This window comes from Symphalangus syndactylus, chromosome 11 (assembly GCF_028878055.3).
Source record: "Symphalangus syndactylus isolate Jambi chromosome 11, NHGRI_mSymSyn1-v2.1_pri, whole genome shotgun sequence".
NCBI lineage: Eukaryota > Metazoa > Chordata > Mammalia > Primates > Hylobatidae > Symphalangus > Symphalangus syndactylus.
The window spans coordinates 80,452,587-80,468,635 of record NC_072433.2 but is presented as its reverse complement, the minus strand read 5'-3'; the positions used below and the strand labels follow the sequence as shown (position 1 = coordinate 80,468,635).

At 37.0% G+C, this 16,049-nt stretch overlaps 1 long non-coding RNA gene across 1 annotated transcript in view; it reads right to left on the bottom strand.

The window, feature by feature from the left end:
- Positions 1-230: 230 nt before the first annotated feature.
- LOC129457766 (uncharacterized) overlaps positions 231-16,049 on the bottom strand; it is a 42,651-nt gene continuing 26,832 nt past the window's right edge. Inside the window, exons 2-3 of the long non-coding RNA XR_008649366.1 lie at positions 7,182-7,262; positions 231-481 (exon numbers count right to left, since the gene is read on the bottom strand). This is a non-coding gene — a long non-coding RNA (uncharacterized lncRNA). The remainder of the gene's footprint in view (positions 482-7,181; positions 7,263-16,049) is intronic.

Sequence of the window (16,049 nt, the reverse complement as noted above, 5' to 3'; positions counted from 1 at the left end):
GAGCTGATCTGGGACCTGCACGACCCTAAGGTTGTGCCTTCTATTTTGCACTCTTGGTACTTGCTTGTTTCATCCTAGTCACAGACCCTGATTGAAAGCAAATCTTTCAAAGAGAACATCAAACTTCCAAGAATGTGAATTGCATCTTTATTATGCTTCTGCCTGTGGGCCACAAAAATAATAGCAGTTACTTGGGGTGGGGAGAGGATTCTGCTCTCCAGGGGCAGGCATCAATGTCAATTAAGACCCTATGGTTGTAAGCAACAGAACTGACTTTATCCAGTGTGGGGGAAGAAAAAGGAAAACTTATGAGAAAAATATTGGACTGGCTCCTATGGTGGAAAGGAAATTTGAAGAACCAGATTTAGGAAGGGCAGGGAACAATTCTGAGGTTCTGGTAGAAGGAACCATTGTTGCTAGAAGGTATAGGCTCCAACTGTCGTGCTCCCATACCTGCTGTCTTTGCTTCATTCTGCTCAAGCTATAGATTGAAAAAAAAAAAAAAAAGAAAAGAGTTTGGTTGGCTGAGCTCCGGTCACATATTTTTCTGTTATATTCCTATAAAAAAGTTCCTATTAAACAGTGAGGGATAATTAATTTCTTAAAAGGAATTTTGGGTTCATTGTCCAACACAGTCAGAATGGATATTGGGCAACCAGAAAGTAGCAAATAACCACTGTAGTTTGAGGATTTCAGATTGTGAATTTGAACAGTCTTGCCCAAATATTTTGGCCTGTTGTCCGTTAGGTAGGCTGCCAGTGAGATAAACACACTTGCTTAAAACAGGTTTGTGAATGAAATTTTCCCCAAGTTTCACCTGCCTCATAGAGTATGATTAAATGAGACATTGTACGTTAACCATTTAAAACAAAGCCAGCACAAATAAGTGCTCGATAAATTAGCTATCTTGATAATTTAAAAATACCAACGTGGGTCATTTTGAAGAGTAATTTGAGCCACTAAATCATTTATTTACTCATTTCACAAATATGAGCACTTACTATCTAATTGATTGCTAGGTAGTCTGTTAGGCTGTCAGTATTGAAGGATGAAAGGTATCGTTCCTGCCTTTATGGCACTTATCATCAAATGGGAACGCAGTTAGAGGGACAAGCATGTAAATAATGACAGAGCCAAATGTAGTGCTAGTGGTATTCTCAGAGTGGCTGAGCCTGATAGGGCAATTTAGGGGAGTGGAGAGTCAGGGGCAGGAGAAAAACTGTAGGTCATTCTGGTCTGTTCCAAGACTAGACTTCATGGAAATGTGTTATAATAAGAGTTCATGGAAGCAGCATCTCCACAAAGCAGCAGCAGAAAAAAAAAATCCTCTTTGAACCAAGTTATCCAGTTAAAATGCTTCATGAATCAAAATCACAGGAATAAAAACTTTATTCCAATTATTACTTGTGTTCCCACATTGAGCAAGGCAGTATTTTCTCTTAAGTGATTTTTAGAAGATCAAATATGTGCCTAATGCCTTTTCATTTCCTCCTACACTTACAAATTTATTTTTATTTAGTTCTCAAGAGAATTTTTAAAGCAAGTAATATTTCCCTATTCAAACTGAGGCTCCTTTATCACCAGGTTATAAGAAAGATTATTTAGCCTGAATATCCTTTATGTTTTTAATAGAGAAAAGATTGACACTCAGAGAAGTTTAGGGACTTGTCCAGGGTCGTGTACAGTTGACAGATGAGTAAGACATTGGTCTAAAAGCATAAATAATTTCAGTAAGGCAATGTATCCAGTTGTTGAGTAAGCTGAACTGAGCATGCACTGTGGCTTGAATCCCAGCCTTGGGATTCTACTTTGCAAAACAAGTAACAAAAGTGATCAAAGAGAAAATATTTTCCCCTAACCAAAATATGTACTTCTAACACATGTTGTATCTGCTTTGAACCCACGTTGACTGGTGATAATCTCTCTTGTTGCTATCGCTTTATTGAAGGGGCAATCGATAATGGAGATGGTGAATGCAGGAGCTGGAAGGGTCAGATCTGGACTGGCATCCTGCCTTTATCACTTACTAGCGATGTGGGCTTGGACAACTTAACCAACTTCTGTAAGCCTCAATCTCTTTTGCTGTCAAATGAAGATAGTAATGGTATCATGTATGCCGTGTAATACATTTAGCATATTATCTGGTACATAAATATTAGATATTACTGATATTAATTAGTAGAATGAATAGAAAGATTGGATAGAGGCTAAATATTGTTTTTGTTCCAGTATTAGTCAGAGCTTTCCAGAGAATCAGAACCAAAGAAAGATTTATTTTAAAGAACTAGCTTGTGTGATTATGGAGCTAGTGAATTTAAAGTCTTCATGGTGAGCTGGCAAGCTGGAGATCCAGGGAAGAGCTGATGCTGCAGATCAAGTTGGAAGGCAGTCTACGGGAGGATTCCTCTTTGCTTGATGGAGGTTAGTTTTCTGTGCTATTCAGCTCTTCAACGGATTGGATCAGGCTCATCCACATTATGGGGTGCAATCTGCATTACTCAAAGTCCAATGCTTAAAATGTTAATTTCATCCAACACACCCTCACAGAAACATTCAGTACAGTGCTTGACCACATGTCTGAGTATCTTGGCCCACCCGTGATAGCACATAAATCTAACCAGCACAGTTCCAAAGCATCTTAACCATGTTTTAAAAGTTTCAGTGTCTTGTCTGGTGTCAGTGAGGCCATCACTTCGGTCACAGAACTCAAGCCAGCTCTTATTTTGACAGAGTTGGATGCAAATCACTTTTTTTCTCTTTGCTAATAATGAAGCAGTCATACTCTGTGATGGGCTCTGTTTGCCACTTTTTTTTTTTCCATAAACTAGTTCCAGCCATGGAGATTCACTGGCTCTCACATGCTACCTTCTTCCAAAGTAATATCAGCTGCATTATTCCCAAACTAATTAAAGAGGCATCTACTCAGCTATTGCTAGTCACATCCAAGTCACTCATATTCCTCTAGAGCAGTGACATTCCCTTCAGTAGCAATAGCCGACCCTTTGTGGTTGTTAAGATTATTCAGATGCTGGCTCTAAAATCTAGGCTTGTTTTGGAATGAGCCCTGTGGGAAGCAGTCAGCTGGTGTGGAGCCATCTCAATAGAAGCCTTAACGGTCAGGACAAATCTGAGGAAAGCTGTGTGTATTTTTAGGCCACATTCTCCTGTCAGAGGCAGTAGAGAAAGCTGAGAAGCAACATCCATCTCCTAGTTGTCAGGTCGTAGTGCAGGGGATACTCTAGCAAGAATGGTTTGGCTGTTGACAGTGGCATAATTTGCCTTGTGCTATGGTACATGTTATTAAGGCTGCTGTTTAATGTTCTTTTCCAAGGAGGTTGTCTCTGGTGTTTTTATCGTCCAGGGAAATGTAGTACCAGAAATGATCACATTCCTGGCAATTTGAAAATGGTAAACTTTTGCAGAGTTTACTCTCTCTTCTATTAGGGTTGATAATGAGAAATTGTGAGGATTATTAAACACTCCTAGCTTTCAGTAGGAACTTATTTAGCACAGATGTTTCTATAATTGCAGTACACTGGGAAAATTCACAGTGTTCAATGGCCCAAAACTCATTATTACTTATTACTTCTACCTGCATATTGTGGTGCTAGTAAGCTGGGCTGAAATGTTTAACTCAGCAAGGGCTATAGCTGTGGATTTCAGATACTTTAGAAGACTACTGAGAAGTTATTATGTATTCTGCTCAAACCCTTATACTTATCGATCTTTTAACCATTACCTAGTGCCTTGACATACTCTTTTTTCTGGATTCAGCCCATATTGTTGCAATAGATTACTCCAGACAATTCCTTAGCTTATGGACATGAGGAAAAAATAGAATCTTAAGAGACTTTTAAAGCAAACAACATAACTAACCATTGTGTTTTATTGGGATAGAAAACGTAAAATATATACAACTGTATTTAGCTTTCTACTACTTCTTCATAAAGTGCAGCTCTCTGGTCTTGGCAGTAGTGCTTGTATTTTTAATGAAAGCTTGGCAATGTTTAAGAACAGGAGTTTGAAAGATGCATTGAAAGTACTTGTAAAAAGCCACTAAAGTGAGTGCAGAAACTTCCTCATTGTCCTAATTCTCTACAATCTTAAAACCAACACTGTAAAAAGATTCCCCATTGCATCCTTTATTTCCCTAAGGTGAAGAGCAACTGTTTTGGCTTGACTACACATTTGCTGAGGGAAAGTTTGACAAATGTATCCATATGAGCTTAGCTAAGGTACTCTCTCCTTGAAGAGGACCAACTTGTTCTGGTTTTACACTAAACACTCAAAGTTCTATGTCCCAGGAATCCTTCTCGGTCTTGGGCAAATAGGAACTGTGGGTTACCCTAACTCCCTGACCACTTAAGGTTCCTATGTTTTGTTAATACATCTTATCCCACATGTTGAAGTTTCTTGGGCATGTCAAAGATTTCTGCTTTTTCTCTGTATTTTGGAATAGCTTAGGATTTACACTCAATGCAAAAAAAAAAAAGAGAGAGAAAATGAACATGACTTTAATGACAATTCTCATGCATGAGAGCCAATCATAGAAGCTATCAGAAACTAAAGAATAGATTTGATTTAGTTTAGAATTAATAGATCTCAAACATATAACACCTGTAGTCCTATATCAGGGTGAGAAATTTTTGCTTTTCATATACATTTGCTTGTAATTAAATTGATACAGGTCATATTTATTTGATGATAGCAAAACAAATATTACAGAATGATGTAGTGGATTTGGATAATTTAGATTTATACTTGTACCTTTATCTGAATATTCTCATACTTTAATCTGAAGATAAGTATATTTTTTGTCTTTTAGTCTTTGCCTCATTCATTTTGAATGGCTGCTTGGACACACAAATATACAAATTCAGAGGGTGATAGTGATGGCCCCATTTCTAATTTTTTGCTTTGCTGCATATAGACTGTAAATAATTTTTGAAAACACTGAAGTTTTACCAAATCTTTAAAACTCAACTTAGATTAGTAAGTTACTTATAACAAAGAGTAATATAAGACATGTTTCACTTAGGAAGCTTATGGAAAATATTTGAGAAAGCTAGCGCCACCTTCCTTAGTTGTTATTTTGACAAATAGCCAAAAGCATGTACACTTTGTGTATGTTCCTATTCCACACTTCTGCAAGTGCTGCATAATGATAAAGTACATGGACGAGACTGGATCTTTTTTCTTTAGCAGCAGGGAGAGGAGCATTGAGCTATTTTCCATTGGAATTACGTTACAAAGGAATATTTGAACTCTAGTTTTGGGTTAAGATATACATTCTTCTATATGTCAAAAGACTAATATAACAATGCTTTGGCTTTAAGAAACCAAACAGATTTTGAGCATTATTTAAAAATATTCCATTTTTTGAATATTACATAATAACTAACCAAAGAGATGTTCCATTGTTCAAAGTGCTAGACAAACTTCTGCATGATGATTTATTTTTAATTGTAGTATGGCATCTCAAGGTTAAGGTATTTATGAAAATTGTTTCGTTAGAACTCAAACCTTTCCATTTTCAGAGCTTTCTAGCAAGATCTAAAATGTTTAATCCACTTGATCACGAAAACTAACTATTAGGAACCAAGAAATAGTCTTTGTATTATTTGTAGTTTCCAGCTTCAGATGGTACTTGGGAGCATATGGGGCTGAAAAATGTAAAAGCGAATTAAAAGTTTACCAAAGTTATTTGAATATCAACTTAATATCAATCTGACTCTGTGCTGGGGATCAGATTTTTAAAGTCAGAGGGCAGAAGGAAACCTCAGCTCCCACTTAAAATTGTGTTTGCATATGTTCACCTCTCATTCATTTGGAGATAATTATTTGAAGCTCTAAATCAAGTTCTTCTTTAAGATGGAAAATAAGTGACAGAGATAAATCCAAAGTTAGTGACACTTGCACACAATATGCCAGCCTCAGATGGAGTTATCAGCATTTCATCTGCACTGCATTGTGCTGAAATTCTTCTCGCCCATTCCTTCCCTGGAATACGCCTGTTGAAGAGCTGCAATAATAACTACTCTGCCAATTAAGGTTGTTCTACCTGGGGCCAGCCAGAGCTTAGTTTGGGGACAAGGTCACTTGCTGGGATAGAGTTGTAGTTCCCCAATTACTAGTAGTTCCACTACCTCTTCTAACTTGTCAAATAATGAGGAGACTTTGAAGGCTAAATCCAGCAGTAGCTCCTAGCAGGGTTAATGCAGAGTGAATGACAATGATACCTCAGGAATGAGAGTCTGACAATGTCTGTCAAGCTCTGTTCACAAGGATGAAGAAGTTCATTGCTACTTAACGCTACTTGGGAAAGGTATTGGTCTTAATCTTATCAGTGAGAAAGGACCACATTACTCACTTTGGCAGAAATTCATTAACTCCTAAATACCACCCATGTAAAATGGGCATGAACTTAAAATCCTAATGACAGAAGTTGAATGTGCTGCAGTAGGGCAGCTCATCCTCAAAACTATGTCACTTCCAGTCTACTTCTCATGCCTTGACTTTCTAGTCAATAGCTCAATAGCTTTTTTTCTTTTTTAGAGTTTCTAAATTCCAAGTTTAGTGATGAATAACAGTGGTTATACAACAATTATTTTTAGTACTCATTAGTAACACAACTGAGAGAGTAAGAATAACAAAATTATGCTCCCAGATGAAAAACAGAAAGGTTTTATACCAGTGATAACAATTTTCACTGCTGACTCCATTGGTAAATCATTTAACTGAACATTCAAAACAACAATAACTCAACAAAAAGCCCTATGAAATTATTCTATGATTAGCCATTCAACATTTGTAGGAAATTGACTAGATGGCCTGAAAACTAATGTTTCCCAAGCCTAAACTGTATTTTTAAAACTTGTGCTCAAAGCTGAATATGTAATGTAGCAAAGGAGTTTTAGCGGCTAAATTCTTTTGCCTGTGTTTTTCTTTTACTCATGTTTATTTACTGAAATAGTGAAGGGTACTGCTGTCCTTTGATTATGCTTTGATCCTCTGTATAAAAGATTGAGAGAGCAAATGGCCTTTTTGGCTCCTAGGGATGTTCTGACTCACTCTCCAAATTCTGCTGAAGTTTGCTTTGCATAAATGAACAAAGGTTCACTTGGTGATGACAAATATATACATAGATATTTAAAGAGATGCAAATATTCGTTCTTACTCACCTCGTAACTAGTCAACTCATTCAGATCTAAATATCAGGTAGTTTTCTTGTGGGGAAAATAGTTCCGGATGTCCAGGATTATCTATAAAGTTGAAAAAAATAGTATTTGAATAAACAAATGAGAAAATATGCTTTTTTTCTTAAAGAACTGAGCCTTTTCTCAAGTTTTGATTCTTGGGCTCCAAAATATTAATTTACCATTTGCTTTTGACACTTGGTAAATTCGTTAAGACCAAGAAGGGCATTTTCTCATATTTTTAATACTTATTTCATAGCACAAGGGCCTGTAATGAATTTCAAAGTTTCAAGTTTCCTGTGGGAAATTAGATGCTGCAAAATAGCTATTGGCCACAAAAAATTAATTTTAATTTTGATAAATCAAATTTCAGTTGGGTAACATATGTACATATTTTAAAGTGGCTCTTTTAATATTACTTAGAATTCTATCAGCTCCCTGGGATACATTCGGGACTGTTAGCACTTATACATCATCTTGATTCCTGTTGAGTATTTTGTGGATTGTCAGTAGCCAAAACTATGAGAGAGAGGGCAAAACAGAGACTGTGGTACCTGATTTATAACAGTGCTTCTGAGGCACTTTTCTGTATGGAGTTCTCTCTCTTTTGTTTACCCAGAACTGTGTTTTCCTTTGTTGATAAAGCTCCTCTTCCTCTATAATTGATTCTAGTTCCTATTACTAAAAATTATTGAACCTAATATAAGCAAAACACTTTGCCTTGGGTGTCCTGATTCTGGTTCATAGTGAGGAGGTACTCATTGTCCTCCACGGAGGATTTCTTTTTTCCTACTGAGTTGCTGGGACATTGTCAAAGACCTCGTTGAATTCTCCTGCACCACTGTGAAGCAGTCCTTTCCTTCCAGGGTGAGGTGTGGGCCGTGTGGTTTGGAGAAGGTTGCCGTGGCTGCTCCTCTCCTCTTTGCACAGCTTCTCCCTCCTACTCTATCCTGGGCCTGCACCCTCCCTTCTCCCTGCCATTCTGCTCCTCTCACAGAAAGTTTCCTGCTCTTCCCCTCAGGGCGCCAAATGTCAGCTAGCTAATCTGACAAATTAATCTATGCTAATCTGCTCTTGGGGGCTTGGAGGCTCCCTCCAGGTAACATAGACATGCATTTTAAATAACTATGAGTCGTCACCTATTCTGAACATCCCACCCACCTTTTGGTGTCTAATCAGTTGGTGACGCTCGGGGGGACCATAGAGAATGCACACTGGAGCCAGCAGGCCTTTAGAGGCCTCTCCTGTGGTCTATCAGCCCATCAGAAGACCGCCTGCTTCACAGAACCTGAGACATCTCAGGGCAGCCACTCTACGGTCCCTTTAGGGTTTTGCAAATGTCCCGGGTCTATAAAATTAACTCTGTCCAAGTTGGATGGGGTGCATAGGGATGGATGACTGTCTCACTCTCCCTTTGTTTGCCACAGAACACCCTTTCGTAAATCTATTTTCAGACCTGCTGTAGCCCAAAGTATAGAAACAAGTTTTAAATAATTAGAAAAATACAAAAAACTTTTCTAGCTAGCATTTTCTGTTTAAGACGAAGTCATATGCATTGGGCTGATTTTCTGAACATGTGTACTACCATAGGTTGGATGTTTAATGATGATAAATGCTCACATTTATTATTCCAGCCACAGCACTAACATCATTACACACGTTATCTCATTTAATTCTCTAAACAGTCAAGAAATGACTGTTGTTATTCACATCTTCCAGATTAGAATAAGGGCATCTCACTGATATTATATAAGTTGTTCAAATTTACACAGTGACAAAAAATGGAACCAGAATCTGCACCCACATGGTCTAATGTTAGTATCTGTGCCCCTTTCACTAGAGCACACCTGTGCTCCATTCATCTTATGACACTTTTGGGTTGCAGTCTGGCATCATCACTCTGTTCAGTGATTAGGGCAGGTTTTCTTACTAGCTGGGACCTTGGCTGGGCCCTGGCTTTCCTTAGTTGCTCTTCTTAGATATGAAACAACTTTTTAAGACATTAAAGCAGCGATGACCAACCTTTTTGTCACCAGGGACTGGTTTTGTGTAAGACAATTTTTCCACAGATGGGTAGCAGAGGGGCATGATTTCCCGATGGAACTGTTACATCTCAGATCATCAGGCATTAGTTAAATTCTCATAAGGGGTACACAACCTAGATCCCTCGCATGCACAATTCACAATAGGGTTCATGCTCCCAATCTAACGCTGCAGCTTATCTGACAGGAGGCAGAGCTCAGGCGGTAATGTTAGCTGGCCGGCAGCTCACCTCCTGCTCCGCGGCCTGTTTCCTAACAGGCCGTGGACAGGTACTGGTCCGCAGCCTCGGGGTTGGGGACCCCTGCATTAGGGTATCAACCATCTCTTCTGATTGGTCAGATCATTTAGCCAGATTACCTTATGCAGATGAAAAAAAGAGGTAGAAAAAATAATAAATGGTTTAGTGTCCTATAAAGAATTAGAATAAAAGGTTTTCAGTGAATTTCCTCGAGTATAGAAACTGTTGTGTAATATTTCTTGTAAATGTTCAAAACTTGTTTCTTCGTTATCACCAGTTTTTGAGAATGTAGACAAATGAAACATTTAGATATAATTGGTAGCTGTGATTAGTGACATATGTTTAGAAATTGGGGGCATTCAAAGACATTTTGTATAACCATTTCACGAATTTTTTTTTTTTTTTTTGAGACGGAGTCTCACTCTTTTGCCCTGGCTGGAGTGATCTAGACTTACTGCAACCTCTACCCTCCAGGTTCAAGCGATTCTCATACCTCAGCCTTCCAAGGAGCTGAGATTGCAGGTGCCCACCATCATGCCTGGCTAATTTTTGTATTTTTAGTAGAGATGGGGTTTTGTCATGTTGGTCAGGCTGATCTCGAACTCCTGGCCTCAAGTGATCTGCCTGCCTTGGCCTCCTGAAGTGCTGGGATTGATTACAGGCGTGAGCCACTGCAACTGGCCAATTTCACGAATTTAGTTATCTATTATAAATGTTATACTTGTGTGTTTTCAAGTTTCTTTAACATACTACAACTTTTTTTCTCTTATAGCTAACTTCCTTATCATATAGTCATAAACAAAAATTTAGTGGTTAAAAAAGTCCCCATGAAAAGGAAAGGAAGAAATAGATCTTAAACCCCAAGACAGCTGATTGAATTTAATAGTCATTGTTAGTTTTCTATTAAGCAGTGGTATAGAGAGGACAAAATGTATTGTCTTTGAAGCTGCGTCTTCTGTTTTATCTACTAAATTCTCCATAGACTAATGCTGATAGAAAAATATGTATGTTTGGATTTAGATATACTTAGTAATGTGACATAAACAGAGAGAGAGAGAGGGAAGTCCTGTTTTCTTCTGGCTCTTTTCAGAGGTTTACTAATTGGGTTTGCTGTGAGTATTACTGGGTTCTGTTTAAGATCAGGCCTTTTCCTTGATATGCAAGATGTACCTTTTTGTAAACAAAACACTGAATTTTCATTCAAAAGAAAATGTGTTATAATCAGTAGACATTTCTTCTTCTTATTTCTATTTGAAGATTCCCACTAGGTCTCTGACATGAAGTACAAAGGGATTTGCCTCCAGCGTGAATAATTTCATAAATTGAAAGAGTTGACTCTAACATTCTTTAATTCAATAAGCATAACATATTTTTATTTTAAAAATCATAACATCCTAATCCACATAAGTGGTCCAGAATGTCATGGTCATACAAGAAGAAAAAAGAAACATTTGTCACATGCATATAAAAGGTGAATACAATTTTGAGTCATCTTCCTTTATATTTTTTTCCTTTATAAGTTGTGCGTTTCCTAGGAGGCAGGTTTATACTACCTCTTGGAATTATTCGACAGGAGAAGGGTATTAATTCTTCTATGCCTAAATGAGCAACATCCAATAAGAGCATATGATAGATTTTTAACCACTGGATATATTCCAGTAAAATGTTCTTACCCACAGAGCTTACCTACTTGAACAACTATCAAATATATCAGAAATCTTTGAATATTTATGTTGAAAATCAACAGCCTTTTTTGCCTTTGAAGTACAATACCAATATTTACATGATAGTACTTCAACTAGACAAAATAATGATGTGCTATTTAAGAAATGAAGTGGATTGAAATCTAAGGAAACCTCAACCATGCATATAAGAGATTAAAATATTTGTATTAACTTAACTGTGCTTAAGTGCCTTTTAAACTGTCTTTATAGAATTTATGGATTGCTATTGTTTTGTATTTTTGGAAAAAACACTCTGCCCTTTTACTAGACTGTGATTATTGGCTGAATGATTGTTCACCACTATAGACTCCAGATTCTATAAAGCCTGAACTCTTCTAGTTTCCTATCTTAAAAAATAAAGAGAATTTTCTCTCTCTCGTTCTCTCAATATTAATAATAGCAAATGACCCTATTGCTGAAGACTTGGAGTATGTTCTTAAGGAAAAAAGTAATGTGAGGCTTCTGATCATAAGAGAAAAGATTCTGTATTTGCATTGGTTTGGGGTTCAAGCTTATATTTAAAAGGTCAAATTTAATCCAAAGCCACTTTAATGAATCTCTCATGAAAGTTCAACATTTTTATTTTCTTAATGACTTGATCATTTCATTGAAGGAATCACAATCACAGAATTACAGAAAAGAATAAAAAAGCTGAAATATATAAAAACAATTAGATTATATATATATTTATATATGCATATATATTTTAATAAATATATTCTTAACAGCAATAGAAGATGGGTAATTCAACATGCTACTGGTGACTTAGGTCACCAGGCTGGCACAATTTTTCTGAAAGACAAGTTTAATATTATTTACTAAAAGTGTTAAAATAAGTACCCTTTAACAGAGCAATTATCCATTAATAAATTTATTTTAAGTGCAATTAAAGATATATGCAAAAACATCTTCAGCAACACTCCTATTATTGCTATGTTAAATAACACAAATTTGGAAACTACCAAAATTTTAAAGAAAAAGGTTATCAGCTAAACCAAATGACATGTATAGAACAGAACATTATATAACTCAAATATATATGTAAAAGTATGCTTACTAATGTAGAAAAACGTTCATGATAAAATATTAGGTGAAATGTGTAGCTAACCAAACAAGGGGTTGATACTAGATATCTGTGGCTATATGGGGCTAAGAGGAATTGTTTATGTGGTATTTCTATAATAAGTATACATCTATTTTATACATTATTAATAAAAATAAACTTATTTATAATAAAAATGATTCTTTAATTTCTAAGCTTGAATGGAAATCTGAAATTCAGGAGGATAGCTTCAACCTGAAGTCAAAATTCTATAGTATAAATAATTTTTTCAGTTATTTAGAAAATGAATATTTTCTGATAAAATATCATAGGTGATAACTGTGTTATTTTTCTGATGTGGAATCTTTTCTCTGGCTTACCTAAACATAAGTAAAACAAAGACTGGCTCTCTATAGGGAACATTTGATCTTTTGTTTGTCTAAAGGGGTAGTGGAATAATTAGCAGTAAATGCTTAGCTAGTGATGCGCTGGTTAATGTTAACAAATGACTTCAGGGGTGAAGGAGGAAGGTTTTATTTGTAGCGTTTGCTGAATGGTGTCAGTAATCTCATCATGGGTAATTTTAAGCTAGCAACATGACATCACTGAGTTGGGAGGAGACATGCACCCCCAGCCCTTGCACGCTGGTACTATCCACCTCCAACACACCCTACGGAAGGGTCTGTGAGTGGGTGGAATGTGGCAAAGTAGGTGCAGAAGCACTTCAGATTCAAGATTAAGCTTGGGAACGTTTAGGAAGTGGAAATCTTCCCAAGGCAAAGGAGAAAGAGGAAGTGTAAAAAATAGTTATGTAGTTAAATATAGCACATAGGAAAAGACTCTTGGGAATTATTGAGAATGGCAATGATTGGACTTTATCGTTTAGAAGAATCAACTGTAGCACCTGTTAAGCAAACACATTCCTAAGTCTCTCCTTGGAACTGGGCTCAGGAATATGCATTTTAGAGAGACCTTCTGGGACTGCTGTAATCAGTCAAAAAATCTGAACTAGGCTGTAAACATTGCAGTCCTGTGTGATGTCCTAGAGAGCTTAACACTTGGGAATACTTTGTAATTAGCATAAATATATAGTTATCCTCAAAACTAGGATACTTTTGAGTACGAAGGGGGGTGTTCAGTACAACAGGTATAATCTAGGACTGTCTTGGGAAAAGTGAGTAAGTGTTGACCTTCCTCATAAGCATCCTCCGGAGATTGCAATTATGTTGGTCAGTATCTGTAAAACCACAGGGTGGGTGAACATGCACATAAAAAATGTCTCATTCCGAGCCCTCTGAAACAAAGAAATTCTTTGGTTCTTGCCTAAACATGATGACTATCACTGGGTTCCTGAAGTGAGGAACTCTTGTTTAGCAACACCCCATTCAGCAAGACAGAGAGCATTTCCAAGAGTCAGTACAAATTCAAATTAGCCGTTCACAGGTCAAGACTTAAGATCTTCGTATACTTCTCTTTGTATTCACATCTGCCTTGTTTAGAGCAGTATCTCCCACTAGAGATTGTTTTGACCCAACTTGCATATACAGAGAATATGACGATCAGAGAGCCACTGAAAGGATTTTTTCCCCTGTCCCACTTGTATGATGTCTGCTCTTGTCAGCATTAGTATTCATCCTATGGGGTTACTCTGTAATGACCTTTTACTTTTTTCCATAATAGAACCAGAAGGAATTGCGACCCACATCAAGTAAATGTTGATGTCTATAAAGAAAGGTCAGTGTAATAGTGCAGAGGTGTGGGGCATCACAACTGAGAGCTAGCATGGCCTGCTTAGATGGCAGGGAGGACATTACACTTGGGAAGAGTAAAACTCAGATTCAGCTAACTAGCTCTGATGTCTGGTTATTTTGTAAAAGTACCATGGCAGGAACTTCTATTAGATGGAGATAATGATTTAGGTCAGATTATTATTATTATTATTGCCTAGACTACCAAATGCAGGCAGCTCCCTAATGCTTGGTATAGTAGTTCTCTACCTAGAGACTGTGTGCTCTTAAGTAGTGATGCTTGGGGCAGAGCTATTGCAAATGCCTCAAGGACATATATGACAAAGTCTTGATTATATGTAAAATCATAATAAGTCCTATACTACCTTTAAGCTATATATAGATGATATTGTGATTAATACAGTAGAGTTTAAAATAGAAAAAAATTTACTGACTTTATATACATACATGTACGTATATATATTTACTTATACATATATATTACTTTATACATTCCTCAGGACAGTAATGTGAAATCAGCCATTCGTGAGTGGAGAAAACTTTTTTAGGTTAAAATATACTTTCTAATGTAAGATGTTTCCATAGCACAAATGGAGGTGGGGACAATATAAATAATATTGTCCCACCTCTCACTGTGTGATTGGTCTGGTAAACTTTGGTTTTAGGATTCTGGGAAAAGGTATAGAAAGGCTGAGTGTAAAATATGAATAGGACATGAGAATGACAAGTAATGGAAGAGGTAATGCAGACAATGATGTTATTAGCTCAGTGACATGGAGATGGTGGACTGGTCCTGGAAGAGGACTGTGGGGATAAAGTCCTGGGCCTTAGAAATTCGAGAGAGAATTGGTCAGAGGTAGGCATTGAAAAGGTAACCTTTGGGGGCAATTTAAATTTCATAATCTGTTGGACGATAGAATTACCCATTTTCCTTGGTGTGTGTTTTTCTATAAATATCAGTGACATTGCAGACATCTTTATAATAGGTCTATTTATTCAGAGCACTTCTTTAATAAAACCAACTATTCCTACTGACCTCATTGTATAAAAGCCCACAGCCTCTCTAAAACACCCCTTTCAGGGACAGGGAAAGCCAAACTCTACGTGTCCCTTCTCCTTCTGGCAGGTTATTTAATCCAAACTCTTCATCCACCTATAAAGCAGTCCAACTCCTGGATTTATTTACTAGACTTTCCCAGATCTTTACATTTTTGAGTGCCACCATTTTTGCACATTATTTTTCTGAGAAAGTTAGACTTCTGCCCTTGCAAAAAGAACATTATTTTCTCATCTCTTATCTTATGGGTTTATGTAAGTTGACATTTGCTGTTCCTCCTATCTCACTCCTAGCTGTTTGAAAGGCTTGCCCAGGGTCTCCTTGGGGACTTGGTTTCCAGACTGAGGGCTGGTGTTGCTTTCAGGGTGAAACCTCCCAACCTCTTCAAAGAACAGACAGGTTTGACCCCAGAGCCCTTATTTATAACAGCTAGTCACTAAGTGGCCGCCTTACATGACCTATGGAATGTGCCTGGCACTATTCTCAGACTCCATAGACCAATGCTCAAGGGCAAGTGACACATTTCCTGATTAGGAATGAATTCCTGCAACAACATTATTAAATATTAAGAGCCACAAATAGATCCATTGAATGGTTATGTGACCCAAAAAAAAATCTTTTAGCTGTATTTTTGCATTCTTAAAATCTGCAGCATTTAAAATTACTAAGGAATTGAGATATTTCTTTAAAATGCTTCTTGTGTTTGCTTTTAACTATTTGAGACACCTAGAGAGGATAAATATAGAATCCTGAAAATGACAAATAAGTATATTTGAGAGGTGAACAGCTGGGTGATTTTTTTTAACCTTCCAAGTCTCAGTTCAGTGTCTCTATCTGTTGATGAAGAGAATACTGAACCTTGTAGTCACTCTGGGAAAAGTACAGTGAACACAAATGCTATGTCTTCTCTTGAGGAAGTTTAGATATCTAAGTCATTCTTTTAAATACACATTAAATCAGCAACATGTTAATTAAAACCTATTAATTTAATTGTTTTGAAT